Source organism: Leuciscus leuciscus (genome assembly GCF_965113295.1).
Source record: "Leuciscus leuciscus genome assembly, chromosome: 1".
Classification (NCBI taxonomy): domain Eukaryota; kingdom Metazoa; phylum Chordata; class Actinopteri; order Cypriniformes; family Leuciscidae; genus Leuciscus; species Leuciscus leuciscus.
The window spans coordinates 37,311,013-37,325,685 of record NC_138725.1 but is presented as its reverse complement, the minus strand read 5'-3'; the positions used below and the strand labels follow the sequence as shown (position 1 = coordinate 37,325,685).

At 52.4% G+C, this 14,673-nt stretch overlaps 1 protein-coding gene across 1 annotated transcript in view; it reads left to right on the top strand.

Moving 5' to 3' along the window:
• LOC309507629 (uncharacterized protein) overlaps positions 1-14,673 on the top strand; it is a 161,192-nt gene that overhangs the window by 43,252 nt on the left and 103,267 nt on the right. The window lies entirely within an intron of this gene.

Here is a 14,673-nt window from a genome sequence, read left to right as displayed (position 1 = left end):
CATCTACAAGGCGGCTCTATTCCTCAAAATGGTCTGTGTTCACTAGCTGGTGTACAGCGAGTGGTACTCCGCCCTCACGCTGTGGGGTGACGGAGGTTCTCTCCTTTTTACAAGAGCTTCTGGATAAGGGCAGAACCCCATCCACGCTCAAAGTTTATGTGGCGGCCATAGCAGCGTTCGCTGAACCACCGCTCGGCCAGTCATTAGGAAGGAACGATCTGGTCATTCGCTTCCTTAGAGGAGCTAAGAGGCTGAACCCTCCCAGACCTCCCTCAGTTCCCGTTTGGGACCTTTCCACGGTTCTGGAAGCCATGAAAGGTGCCCCATTCGAGCCAATACAGTCAATAGACTTGAAACTCTTGTCTTTCAAAACAGTGTTTCTTCTGGCTCTCGCTCTCAGTGAGCGCGACGTGTATGGAGTTTGGACCTAATGACTCGAGAGTCATACTCAAACCAAAGCACGGATATGTTCCTAAATCCCTCAATACACCGTTTAGGGCACAGGTGATCTCCCTGTCGGCCCTGCCGGTATCTGAAGAGGAAGGGGACGCAGGCTTCCTTTGCCCGGTCAGGGCGTTAAGGGCCTATGTGTCTCGCTCATCTGTTTTCAGTCAGACGGAGCAGCTCTTTGTTTTGTTCAGCGGATGTTCTAAGGGACTAGCTGCGTCAAAACAGAGTCTATCCAGATGGATAGTTGATGCTATAGCGCTAGCTTACACATCCAGGGGCCTGCAATGCCCGATAGGTGTCAAAGCGCACTCCACAAGAGGCATGGCCTCGTCGTGGGCTTGGTCCAGTGGGATTGGCTTGCAAAATATCTGTATGGCGGCAGGCTGGGCCTCCCCATCTACATTTATAAGGTTTTATAACCTCGAGGTTCCCGCTTTGCAAGCTAGGCTGCTCTCGGTTTAATTTTTCAGTATTGCCCGCCCGATGCTATCGGTTCAGGATGCTGAAACTGCTAGAGCGTCGATCACTGATCGTCTGTATACTTCTGTGGGCAGTGCGTAAGTCCCCCATATTTACCAGTCCAGGCCGAGTTCGCCCTGGCTGTGTGGAACACTTGATATAACATGCTCTTATCAGAGCTCCATATTACAGGAATGATGCTATTCTAGCCCCTCTTCCCGGATTCTCTGTGAGTCCCTTGTGATTAGGCACTGTATGAGCCCCGGGCACCTGCCCTTGGGACTTTAGTGTTATGTCTCAAGCACGCACGGCGTTTTACATTGTGTTCCCCTAGCGTAAGATATTTACGCAAGTAAGAGAGACCTCTCGTAAGAGAACGTACTCGATTACTAACGTAACCTCGGTTCTCTCTAGAAGAGGGAACGAGTACTTGCGTATCTTGCCGTGCATGCGTCATGTTCTGATTCGCTTCAGCGATGAAAAACTGACCAAACCAGCCTCTCTGGGCTGTATTTATAGCCCTAGCCCCACCCGCTTTCGGCGGGACATGACGTAATGGGCGCGAAGCACCCTCATTGGTTCTGACGTCATGAGGGGCCTCTATCGATAGGCTGGTGCAGTTGCCGCAGAGCAGCCAATGGGCGCGCAAGCTGTCTCGCCCATGTCTGCATGCTGCTGCAATGCGTTTTACATTATTGCAAAATTAAGGATAATTTTTGGCTTCAATATCTCGAGGAAAAGAGGTTTTCCCCTAGCGTAAGATACTTACGCAAGTACTCGTTCCCTCTTCTAGAGAGAACCGAGGTTACGTTAGTAACCGAGTACGTTTTTCAGAGATGATATTGTCTGAGATGTGAATAAAGTCCTCCGGCCGGACCCAGCATGGACATTTATACTGAAGCAGAATCAGTCTCTCTCACTGACCTTGATCTAGCAGTCGCACAACTCTTCTGAGTGACATGCTTTTTATTTAGAATTTTTTTACTGTAACCTTTTTGGCTTTTGCAGATGGGTCACTTCACAGTATACAAGTGGTGAATATACAGACATTTTATAGGCCTACTATTCAATATTCAGTAAAATACTATACTTGCAGTGGATACACTATACACTTTATTCACCGTACTACTGTAAGTTGTCGTTACTATACATTTGTACATAATTCAAAATTAGTTTACTTTTTTTGTGTTCTCCATTTTTGTGTAGTGTCTAATGAATGATCTGCAGTGTTTAGAATATTGACTGGCTGTGTGTAAGATCTGATATTATTGTTTGATTTTAAGCACAGATAAAATGGTTTTGAGGCTATAGTTTGATTTTGACAGAAGAGTCAGAGATTCTGGCAAAGACAATCTGCTGCCACCCCCCATAAAGGGGTGTTGTTTTTCTTACTTAATTTACTGTTGCTAAGTGATAGAGATTACATATGCAGTACATAAGCACACACTAGGGCGCTCAGAGCGGCACGGCCGGTCTGAGCTGATAAACCCTTGTATAATGCAGCTCAACCAGGAGAGCTAAATCAACCGCAGTAGCCCGCACACAGACAGTGCGCCGGCCTACGCGTGACTTAGACTGATAAAACTTTCGCCTGCAAGGCAGGAACTTCCAGGTTGTAAAACCTAACAAATGTCGAGGGGGAGGCCCAGCCCGCCGCCGTACAAATGTCATGAATGGAAATTCCGCTGGACCAAGCCCACGAAGAGGCCATGCCTCTGGTGGAGTGAGCCCTGATGCCCAGAGGGCACTGCAGGTTTTTAGACGCATAAGTAGCTGCGATCCATCTGGACAGGCTGTGTTTAGAGGCGGCGAGACCTTGGTGCGCCCACCAAATGAAACGAAAAGCTGCTCCGAGCGCCTGATAGCGGCGGAGCGTGTGACGTAATTTCTCAGCGCTCTGACCGGGCAGAGGCTATCTAGAGCCGCCTCGTAGAATCGGCCAGGGGACTGTGTCTGCCAGCTGTATTAGCTCCGGGAACCAAGTCTGGTTCTCCCAGTACGGGGCTATGAGGAGCACCGTGTGGCGCGTTTCCCTGGTTTTCCTGATGACTTGTGGCAACAGAGAGACCGGCGGGAAGGCATATAGTGGGCCGCTGGACCAGGTCTGGGCCAGCGCGTCCTCGTTCTTCGTAAAGAACTTTGGGCAGTGAGCGTTGTCTTTTGACGCAAAGAGGTCGACTTTCGCTTTGCCGAAACGGCGCCACAGTGACTGGACTGTTTGGGGATGCAAGGACCACTCCCCAGGGGGAACATTGTCCCTGGACAGTCTGTCGGGACCCTCGTTCAGGTGCCCAGGCACATGCGCGGCTCTCAGCGAGCGCAGTGAGTGCTGAGCCCACACGAGGAGGCGTTCCGCCAGGGTGCAGAGCATTTTGGATCAGCTGGCTAATACCCTGGCGGTTCACGTAGGCCACTACTGATGTATTGTCCGTGCTGACTAGAACATGGTGACCTTGGAGGACTGGGAGGAAGTGCCTGAGCGCTTTCTCGACCGCGAGCATCTCTAGACAGTTTATGTGAAGGAGATTCTCCTGGTCTGACCAGCGGCCATAGACCGGTCTGCCTTCAAAGAGCGCTCCCCAACCTTGGTTGGAAGCGTCTGTCGAGACAACCTTCCGGTGCGAGATCGCTCCCATCGTCACTCCTGTGCGATACCATTCGGCTGCCAGCCAGGGCTGTAGGGCTGAAATGCAGCCTTGATTCACCCTGACTCGCGAGTCGCCGGCCGCCCAGGCTCGGTGAGGCACGCACGCTTTCAGCCAGCGTTGAAGCGGGCGCATGCGCAGTAAGCCCAGCTGAAGCACTGCTGCAGCTGAGGCCATATGCCCCAGGATTCGCTGGAATGTCCTCAGCGGAGCCTGGCTGCCCACCTGGAAGGATGCGGCGAGATGACGGATGCGGCACGCGCTGCTCCGATAATCAGGCCGTCATAGCCACCGAGTCTATCCCAAGAAGGAGATTGACTGGCGGGGCGATAATGAGCTCTTGGTTCAGTTAACCGAGAGACCCAAGTTTTCCAAGTGGCTGAGAAGCACTGTTCTGTGAGACACAAGCTCTGTCTCTGACTGCGCCAGAATAAGCCAGTCGTCCAGATAGTTCAGTATACGCATTCCCCGTCTTCTGAGGGGAGCGAGAGCCGTGTCCATGCACTTCGTAAATGTACGGGGTGCCAAAGACAGGCCGAACGGCAGGACTGTGTATTGATATACCGACCGTCGAAGGCGAATCTCAAGAATGGCCTGTGACGGGGTGTTATCTGGATCTGAAAGTACGCGTCCTTCAGATCGAGAGAGATAAACCAGTCTCCTGGGCGAATTTGCGCGAGGATTTGTCTGGTTGTGATCATTTTGAACGGCCGTCTCATGAGGCTTTGTTCAAATGTCTCAGATCTAAAATAGGTCTTAGCACTCCGTCCTTCTAGGGTACGAGGAAGCAACGGCTGTAAAAGCCCGACTCGCTCAGAGAAGGATGGACCTGTTCTATAGCCCCTTTGTGCAGCAGTTTTGCTATTTTCTGCATGAAGCAGATGCGCTGCTTCTGAATTCACTCTTGTCTCCGTCCGTGCTAAAAAGCGCGGGGGACGGCGAGCGAATTGAAGCGAATAGCCGTGTTCTATAGTGTTCAGCACCCATTCTGACATGCCCTGGATAGCTTCCCATGCTTCCGCACGCATAGCTAGGGGTCGAATGGTCTCTGGGTTCAGATCGCCGCACTGCGCGAGATGGGGAACCTGTATCAGAGAAGATGGGGCCAGTGCTTGAACACGGGGGCTGGTAGACAGTAGTGACTGGCTGTACATCGTATGACGGCTCGATCTTTATGGATGGGGCACATTTCGCTGTTAAAAACCCCTGTCGCGAGAGCGGCATGAGGGGTATCGTGTTTGTTAGTAAGTGTGCGCACTCGTGAGCGGGTGCAGGGCTTACATTTGTCACACGGCCAGTGTTTGAGCGCTTTAGAGGGTCTGCAACCCGGGGTAACTGTGTGGCAGAGCGGGCAGTGGGTAGGTGTGGGCACAGAGTCATGGACACGTTCTCTACGCTTTTCACTCGAGCGGCGCGTGCCCGCTTTATGAGAGTGCACTCTGAGCGCGTTATCAGGGGAACCGTGTTTGTGTGTAGCAGTGAGCACGAGGGTGTGTGCACATTTTCTACAATTATGACACCTTCGGCGTGAGCCGGACAACCCGAATTTATACTCTTTATGAGATTTATCTGGGCCGCCTTAACAATGGCGTTTGTGTGCAGGCGAGCGAGTTGTGTTACTGGCTCGTTGGCTGCGATGTAAGCTGCTGCAGTAGCCTCTTGTAAGGGGACTGACAGAGCTGGGCGCTTTGATGGCTCATAAATACTCAAGCACCATCCTTGTGAGCGGGAGGGTGCGAGATGCGGGTTCGCTCTCTGTATGTAAGAAAGCTGGCCGCGAGCTCGGAGATGCAAACAGAAAAAAATGTTTTCTGCTGCCAGGGCCGGATTCGAACTCGGGTCTCTGGCGCGAAAGCCTAATGTTCTGCCACTGAGCCACAGGGACACACATAAGCTCTCAGTTAGCGCGAGCATATGACAGAGCATCGCTCGTGACGTACGCTCTGATATCCCTTGAGAACGGCGCAGTTGCGCGGCTCGAACAAAGGGAGAGAGAGCGGGAAGATGTCATCATGTGATGTGACATCGTTTGTTTGCAGGCGTGCGTGTATTAAAAACAGGCTCGTTTACTGCAATATTGATATTTCTAGTCGCCTGAGCTTAGGAGGGGACTGAGAAATGTGTAAGAAATGGAGGTGAGTGACGCGCGCGACCGGGACGCGGGGTAGCTTTCTTATAACGTAAAGGAAGCTAGCCCGTGACCGTCCACTTCTGACATCCCTTGTGAGTGGCGCCTGTTTGCGCGGCTCGAACAGAGAGGGAGAGCGCGGGAAGGAGCGAGCATCATTATGTTTTGCGTCAGCGTTTGTTTGCAGGCGTGCGTGTATAAAAAACAGGCTCGTTTACTGCAATATATGTATTTCCAGTCGCCTGAGCTTAGGAGGGGACTGAGAAATCTGTGAGAATGGAGGTTAGTCCGACCTGGGTGGGGCTAAACACTCTTCTCTCCTTTCGCCAGTGACGGGGGGGGGGGGGGGGGGGGGGTGTAGCTTTCTTGTAACGTAAAGGAAGCTATAGCCCGAGACCGTCCGTTTCTGACATCCCTTGTGAGCGGCGCCGTTTGCGCGGCTTGACAGAGGGGGGTGAGCAGCTGTCTATGATAGCAGCGTTGTCTGCTTCATCCCCTGAGGCGATGGCAGTGCGGGCGAAAGCCGGCCGCTGCGCGTCGGGAGGTGGGGGGGAGAAGGAGATAGCGAGGCTCGCGGGAGGGGCTCCGGCGAGCGCTCAGCTACTGCATCCGGGTCCGGAGGCAGGAGGAGGGTCCAACAAGGCGAGTCGAGCCCTCAGGGTCGACATCGGCATCTCCTCTGAGAGTTCGCAGCCACCCGAAGTAAGGGCGAGGGCTGCGTGGTCGAGGCCCAGGCAGAGAGTGCAGATCACATGGCGGTCGCTGTCGCTGAGCGGGGCTCTGCACGAGCCACAGGGGGAGCGAGGCATTTGCAACAACGCCTCGCACTCTTTTAGATGCAGTGTGTCGCGGGGCGAACACACAAACACACACAACACAGAGCAAAGAAGGATATAATGCGCCGGATAGCGGAGCAGGCAGGGAAGGCTGAAGGCGGCGAAGACGGCCGGCTTCCTCAGGCTGATATCCTCGGCGTGCTGGTCGCTTGTTTCAACGGCGGCGGCTTCCTCAGAGTCCAGCGATGCGGAGAGTGTCGCTGAAGAGACATAAATCAGTGAAGCAGCTAGTAAGCCTGCCCTAGGTCTGCGTGCTGCTGCACTGCGTTGACAAAATTATAACAATTAAGGATAATTTTTTGGCTTCAGATCTCGAGAAAAGATGACTTTCCCGTAGCGTAAGCTAACTTACGCAATACGAGAGAACCTCTCGTAAGAGAACCTCATCTTCAAGCACTATTTACACTATTTATTAACCTCTGACTCCTCTTGCAAAATGAAACTTTCGCCTCAAAACAGTTTTATCTGTGTTCAAAATCAAACACTGCTCTCAAATCCTAAACAAAGTGATCAAAATTATATACTCTATCAAACAGCCAGTAAACGATACACCAAAAAATAGAAAACACATTGTTCGAAACATATCGTCGCTGTCGGGCGGAATCCTCGTATCTCCAAAACCATTATTTTTCAGGAAATTAAAAAAACTGCATATTTTTTGAGTTATTAAACATTGTATCGTTAAAGTTGGTATTATACCTTATATTGCTATCATATACTGTTGTATACCAACATTAACACATCATTTCCCTAAAATCATGTTTAATCGGAGATACGAGATTTATGACTTGGGAGCGGGGAGATACGAGGTTACGCTGTCATTGATTAGAATGGAACGGACACAGACGTCGCTGCTGCCAGCAGTGTTTATCACAGTCTGCGGTCGCGTTCAGCCTTTTGATAAGAGATAAGGCTTTAAGAGCTATTCAAATCTAATGATTGTGGTTACATACATCTTCCTAAACTCCATTTTAAACGTTTAAGAGATATGAGTGATGCAATACCAAAATATTAGGCTGTCTAAAATAGGCGGAAATTAATCTGCACGCAAACAAAATCGGCGGTCGCGTTGAGCCTTTTGACAAGAGAAAAGGCTTCAATAGTTAATCAAAGCTAACGACCGTGGTTACATACATCTTCCTAAACTCCATTTTAAAGGTTTAAGAGCTATAAGTGAAGCAGAACAAAAAATGATGAGCTGACTAACGTTGTCTCATAGGTGGAAATTTGCCTAATCTGCACGCAAACTTACCTCCGTGGCTCACGGGCTTCCTTCTGCACCGAAGCATTACAGCTATCGATTTTTAACAAAACAAGCCAACTCAAATGTATCTAACCTAACTATTTTCACTCGTTATTGTCTAAAAAACAGACAGAGTTATGCAAAAATAGGCTTAACTTACTGGCACCAGTAGACAGACCCTTTTTCTCCCATAAATAAAACCTGCTACTTGGGGTATTTTACATGCACAGTGCCAACTTCGAGTCAGTAAAATAATAATAAAAACAATCATTTAAAGCTGGTATCCAAAACATTTAATTCAATTCAAGTATTAGGCTATATTAGATACATTTTAAAACTTCAATGCACAAGTATAATAAGCCTAATAATAAGCCTAGTAATACGTAGACATTTAAAATGCATCAATAACTGATATCATAGTTTAACACAGATAAAATCAGAGTTAAGGCTTGCTTTACGTGTTGCTCGACGAGGGTTTCTTAATCGTTGCGAGTTTCAATCCTGAGGAGACAAAATGCCGCGAGGCTCCCGCCCGCCGCAGAGTGAAGAAGAGGTGGAGTTACGAGGATTCTCAGACAGTTGAAGTGTCCAATGGAGTTACGAGATTTGCTCTCAAGCTATTTTCAACACTTTAGATTGGTTAATAATTTGTAAAAATAACAGAACCACGTGGGGACTGACCAATAGCATCGATTTGTGAAAAAATATGAAATTGACCAAATTTGGACATACGAGGTTTCCGCCCGACAGCGACGATATAGTTCTCGAAAGATATCTATAGACTGCTGTTCTGTTTGCAGACTTACCCGTGACACCTTACTGTACCATCAAAAAGTTCAGGGAGAAGTACATTTTTAATCTAAAAAAAACAAAACAAAAAAAAAACAAACATATTTTTCCATCATTGTCTTTTGATGATCAAAAACATGGGTAAGGCTTTAGATTACAGCCCGGAAAGTACTGCGTAATTAAAATGAAAGTACAGTGTAACTTTCGGTAATTACAGTTCTCTTACGAGAGGTCTCTCGTACTGCGTAAGATATCTTACGCTAGGGGAAAATCCTTTTTCCGCGAGATATTGAAGCCAAAAATTATCCTTAATGTTGTAATAATGCAAAACGCGTTGCGGCAGCATGCAGACATAGGCGAGACAGCTCGCGCGCCTATTGGCTGCTCTGCGGCAACTGCAGCAGCCTATCGAGCGAGGCCTGGCGTGACGCCAGACCCAATCAGGGCACTTCGCGCCCGCTGCGTCACGTCCCGCCGAAATGGGCGTGGTCTAGGCCTATAAATACCGCTCGCAGGCAGCTATTATCTGATTTTTCATTCTTCAAGCGAAGCACACGCATCGCTGGAGCCGGAGAAGAAGCCGTGCCGTCTGAGAGAGAGCACCTTCAGCGGGACGAGTCACTGAAGTCGCTGGCCGCGCCGCCTTCCTGCCTTCCTGCTGCGCTTTCCGGCGCTTATATCCTTTCCTTATTACACTGTACTTTTGTGTGTGTGTGTCGCCGCCGCGACACACATTCTAAAAGAGCTAGCGTCTTTTTAAAGATGCCTTCCTGCGGCTCGTGCAGAGCCACACTCAGCGACGGGGACCGCCACGTGGTTTGCGTTTCCTGCCTGGGTGAGGAACATGCAGTTCTCGCGCTCGCTGACGGCGGCTGCCCTCACTGCGAGCTGATGGCAATGGCGACTCTGAGGACTCGCCTAGCCTTCTTCACCGAGACTGCTCCCCCGCCCGCCGCGGCGTCGCGCCGTAAAAAGCGCCGTGCCCAGCGGGCCCCGGAACCCTCCCTCAGCCGCCAAAGCTCGCCGGTTCGCCCGCTTGCTTCCCCGGCTTTGTCAGCCTCGCTTCCTGACGGACAGCGGCCGCCGTCTGCCGCCGCTTCCGTTGACATCGTGGATGAGGAAGCCCTGCTGGGAGAGGATGATTCCTGCTCTATCCTGGCGTCAGGCAGTGAGGATTGGGCGGGCTCTGAGGACCCCGCGCCCCCTGCCCGCACGTCGTCAGGCAAGAGAGCGTCCATCGAGACGGAGCTCATGCGAGTACTCGCACAGGCCGCGGCGAGCCTCGGCCTCGAGTGGTCTTCGCCTGAGCAGCCCGCTCACAACCGGCTGGAAGGATTTTTCCTGCCTGGGGAGCGCGCTTCGCCTGCGTCCAGACCGGCGCCTTTTCTTCCTGAGTTACACGAAGAAGTCGCCAAGTCCTGGAACGCCCCCTATTCGGCTAGAGTGCGTCCTGCTGTTTCTTTGGCATTCTCCGCTGTTGACGATGCCAAGAACAAAGGATACCTTTCGCTGCCGCCGGTCGAAGAGGCGATAGCGGCCCACTTATGCCCGCCCTCTGCTGGACGGCGTGCTAAGTCGGCCCTACCCTCTAAAGCTTGCCGCACGACGTCAAGCCTGCTCCGCCGCGCTTTCTCCGCCGCCGGGCAAGCTAAGTCAGCGCTGCACACCATGGCAACGCTTCAGATCTTCCAGGCCGATCTCCTCCGTAAGCTGGATGAGGAAGGACCTGACGCGATCTGCGTGCCGGACTTAAGGAGTGCCACGGACCTCGCTCTCCGTGCTACTAAGTCTGCAGCGCAAGCCATTGGACGGAATATGGCCTCTCTCACCGTGACTGAGAGACATCTTTGGCTGACGCTCTCGGAAATGGCCGAGTCTGAGCGCACCGCGTTCCTCGACGCCCCGCTTTCCGCCACAGGCCTCTTTGGATCCTCCGTCAAGGATTTCGCGGAGAGATTCGCAGAGGTACAGAAAGCGTCACAGGCTATGAAGCACTTCCTCCCGAAGCACTCCAGCTCTGCAGCAGGCCGTGCGAAACCGTCTGCTCAGAGCTCACAGCCACAGCCACCATCCACTGCCTCCACTTCACAGCGCCGCCAGGCCCGAAGCGCGAGACCGCGCTCCCGCTCATCCGGTCGCCGCCCCGCTGTACGTGGCTCGCGACCTAGGATTACGGTGAAGCCCGAGGCCCCGAAGTCGTCCTAGCACAGCTAGGAAAACGACGGTGTTTAAGTCCCGCTGCGGCCAGACTCACACCAAAGCTATTCGCTCGTCCAGTTCCAGCAAATGTGACTGTTCCAGTGTTTTCTGCAGCCAACAAGTCGGTTCTGTCACCCGCTTGCCTGCACACAAATGCCGTTTTCACGGCTACCCAGATAAATCCCCAAAAGAGTGTATTTTCTGGTGTCCCGGCCACGGCCGATGGTGTTTCATGTGTAGTGCCCACTGCCCAGTGCCCATCCCTACACACAAGCACAGCCTGTCACACAGGGCTCGCGCACATAAAACCGACTCAGATCGGTTGCGCTTCAAACATGGTGAATGTGCCCACTACCCAGTGCCCACTAACACCGCGTTATGCATGTCTCACGGTTTCTGTAAAAACGAAACCAACGTGCACTCACTTCACGCAAGCGAACGATGCTTTCGGTGTGATAAATGTGCCCGCTGTCCCGCGCCCACATCCACACATAGACATGACAGTTCCCACGGGAACCGCCCAGCCCTCCCCCTCGCGGCTGACCACCGCAGAGGAGTCGAGCGCGGGCAATCTGCCCGCTGTTATCAGCGCGCCCCATGCCTCAAATGTCACGAGCGCGATGCTTGTGTTGCAGCACGCCGAAGCTTCTCCATCGCTGAGCGAGCGGAGCGCGCTTCGTATTCAACCCCTAGCTATCCATGCAGACGCATGGGCAAAGCTGCCCGGGGTTTCGAAGTGGGTGCTGAACATTATAAAAAGAGGCTATTCGCTGCAGTTTCGCCGACGCCCTCGCCGCTATGTGGCGCGCGTCGAGACCACGGTAAAAACAGAAGTAGCACATTTACTTCGAGCCGAAGTGGCGATACTATTGAGCAAAGGGGCCATAGAGCCTCTCTCTCAAGTTCAGAGCGAAGGAGGGCTATACAGCAGATACTTCCTGGTACCGAAAAAAAAGACGGGGGTCTCAGACCCATACTAGATCTAAGGCAACTGAACAAAGTGCTTGTGAAGCGACAGTTCAGGATGCTCACGACCAGACAAATCCTTGTACAGATTCGCCAAGGAGATTGGTTTGTGTCAATAGATCTGAAAGACGCGTATTTTCAAATACAGATAGCGTCACGTCACAGGCGATATTTGAGATTCGCCTTCGAGGGCCAGGCATATCAGTACACAGTCCTGCCATTCGGTTTGTCCCTGGCACCCCGTACATTTACGAAGTGCATGGACGCGGCGCTCGCACCCCTCAGAATGAGAGGCATGCGAGTGCTGAACTATTTGGACGATTGGCTGATTCTAGCGCAATCTCGCGCAGTGCTCATAGAACACACGACCATTTTACTCGATCACCTCGAGGATTTGGGTCTCAGTGTCAATTGGGCGAAGAGCTCTCTGTTACCCAGTCAGAAGATATCTTTCCTGGGCACAGAATTGGACTCGCTGTCCATGATAGCGCGACTATCGCCACAGCGCGCGGTAGACATTCAACGCACAGCGAACGCGTTTCGCTGCGGCGCGTCTGTCCCGCTCAAGAAATTTCAGAAGATGCTAGGTCTCATGGCCTCAGCATCGTCAGTGCTCCAGCTGGGCCTGCTCCGCATGCGCCCGCTGCAGTTTTGGTTGAAAGCGCGAGTCCCACGCAGAGCGTGGGCATCCGGTTCGCTTCGCCTCAGGGTCAATCAGAAGTGCGTCACAGCTCTGAAACCTTGGAGAGCGAACGACTGGTACCAATCAGGTGTAAGCCTGGGGACTTCCTCGAGGGTGAAAGTGGTGTCCACGGACGCGTCCACCTCGGGATGGGGAGCGCTGCTCGAGGGCAGACCGTTCTTCGGCCAGTGGTCGGAACGGGAGAAGCTCCTGCACATAAACTGCCTCGAAATGCTGGCAGTAGACAACGCGCTGACGCGTTTTTGTCCCCAGATAAAAGGACGCCACGTCTTGGTCCGTTCGGACAACATGTCTGTGGTGTCCTACATAAATCGCCAGGGCGGCCTCAGGTCCAAGAACCTGTACAGGCTGGCAGAACGCCTCCTGGTATGGGCTCAGTGCAACCTGCGCTCGCTCAGAGCAGCGCACGTGCCAGGGCTCCTGAATATAGGACCGGACAGACTGTCCAGGAACAATGTTCCGGCAGGCGAGTGGTCTCTACACCCACAGACAGTCCAACTGCTGTGGAAGAAATTCGGCAGAGCGGAAGTAGACCTGTTTGCGTCTCAAGAAAACGCTCACTGTCAGGAATTTTTCTCCAAGAGCAGGAGCGCGCTGGCCCATGTGTGGCCCCGCCGCCCGCTCTATGCTTTTCCCCCCATCTCTCTCCTGCCTCAGGTGATAGAACGGATCAGGGAAGAAGGATGCTCAGTACTGCTGGTGGCACCGTTCTGGAAAAACCAACCTTGGTTCCCAGTCGTGATGCAGTTAGCGAGTACTGCCCCGTGGCCAGTACCAGTGAGGAGAGACCTCCTCTCACAGGCCCACGGTTCGATCTGGCATCCTCACCCGGAACTATGGTCCCTTCATGTCTGGGCCATCAACGGGTACATGTTGGACTCCCTGAAGGAGTATTAAACACGATCACGCAGGCTAGAGCTCCGTCTACGAGACGACTCTATTCCTCGAAATGGTCAGTGTTTTCGGGCTGGTGCACAGCCCGTGGTGTGTCACCCACAGACTGTGGTGTGGCGGAGGTGCTTTCCTTCCTACAAGAGCTGTTGGATGGGGGAAGGGCCCCCTCCACGCTCAAAGTTTATGTGGCGGCTATAGCAGCGTTCTCAGAAACAACGCTTGGTCAGTCAATAGGAAGGAACGATTTAGTCATCCGCTTCCTTAGAGGGGCTAAGAGACTGAATCCTCCCAGACCTCCCTCAGTCCCCGTATGGGACCTTTCTACGGTTCTGGAAGCCATGAAAGGTGCGCCATTTGAGCCTTTACAGTCAATCGATTTGAAACACCTGTCTTTCAAGACGGTGTTTTTGCTGGCTCTCGCTTCGGTGAAGCGCATAGGGGATCTGCACGCTCTCTCTGTGAGCGCGGCGTGCATGGAGTTTGGGCCTAATGACTCAAAAGTTATACTCAAACCTAAGCACGGTTATGTTCCGAAATCCCTCAACACACCGTTTAGGGCGCAGGTTATCTCCCTGTCAGCCCTACCGGTCCCTGATGAGGAAAGAGACGCGAGCCTCCTTTGCCCAGTCAGGGCATTACGAGCTTATGTGTCTCGCTCGTCTGGTTTCAGACAGACGGAGCAGCTCTTTGTTTCGTTTAGCGGACGTTCTAAGGGACTAGCCGCGTCGAAACAGAGCCTATCCAGATGGATAGTTGATGCTATAGCGCTGGCATACGCCTCCAAGGGCATGCAGTGCCCGTTGGGTGTCAGAGCGCACTCCACGAGAGGCATGGCCTCTTCGTGGGTCTGGTCAAGTGGGATTGCCTTGCAAGATATTTGTATGGCGGCAGGCTGGGCCTCCCCGTCTACATTTATAAGGTTCTATAACCTAGAGGTTCCCGCCCTGCAGGCCAGGCTGCTGTCGGTCTAAGTTTACCAGTATTGTCTGACCTGATGCGATCAGCTCAGAATGCTGCGTCTACTGAGCACAGCTCAATGTTCGACAGTAAAAAAGTAGCAGCACGAGATGTGCCTGGGCAAACTGTGTAAGACCCACATTCCCCCATCAGTTCAGGCCGTACCCCGCCCTGTCTGTATGATGAAATTCGCGTCTCAGCGACGCTGCCATATGTGGAAGAGTGCGGCTTCGCCCCTCCCTCTTCCCGGACTCCCTGTGAGTTCCCTGAGTGATTGTGCACTATATGTACCCCGGGCTTTCGCCCTTGGGTCTTTGGTGTCAGATCTCAGCATGCACGGCGTTTTGCATTGGGTCCCCTAGCGTAAGATATCTTACGCAGTACGAGAGACCTCTCGTAAGAGA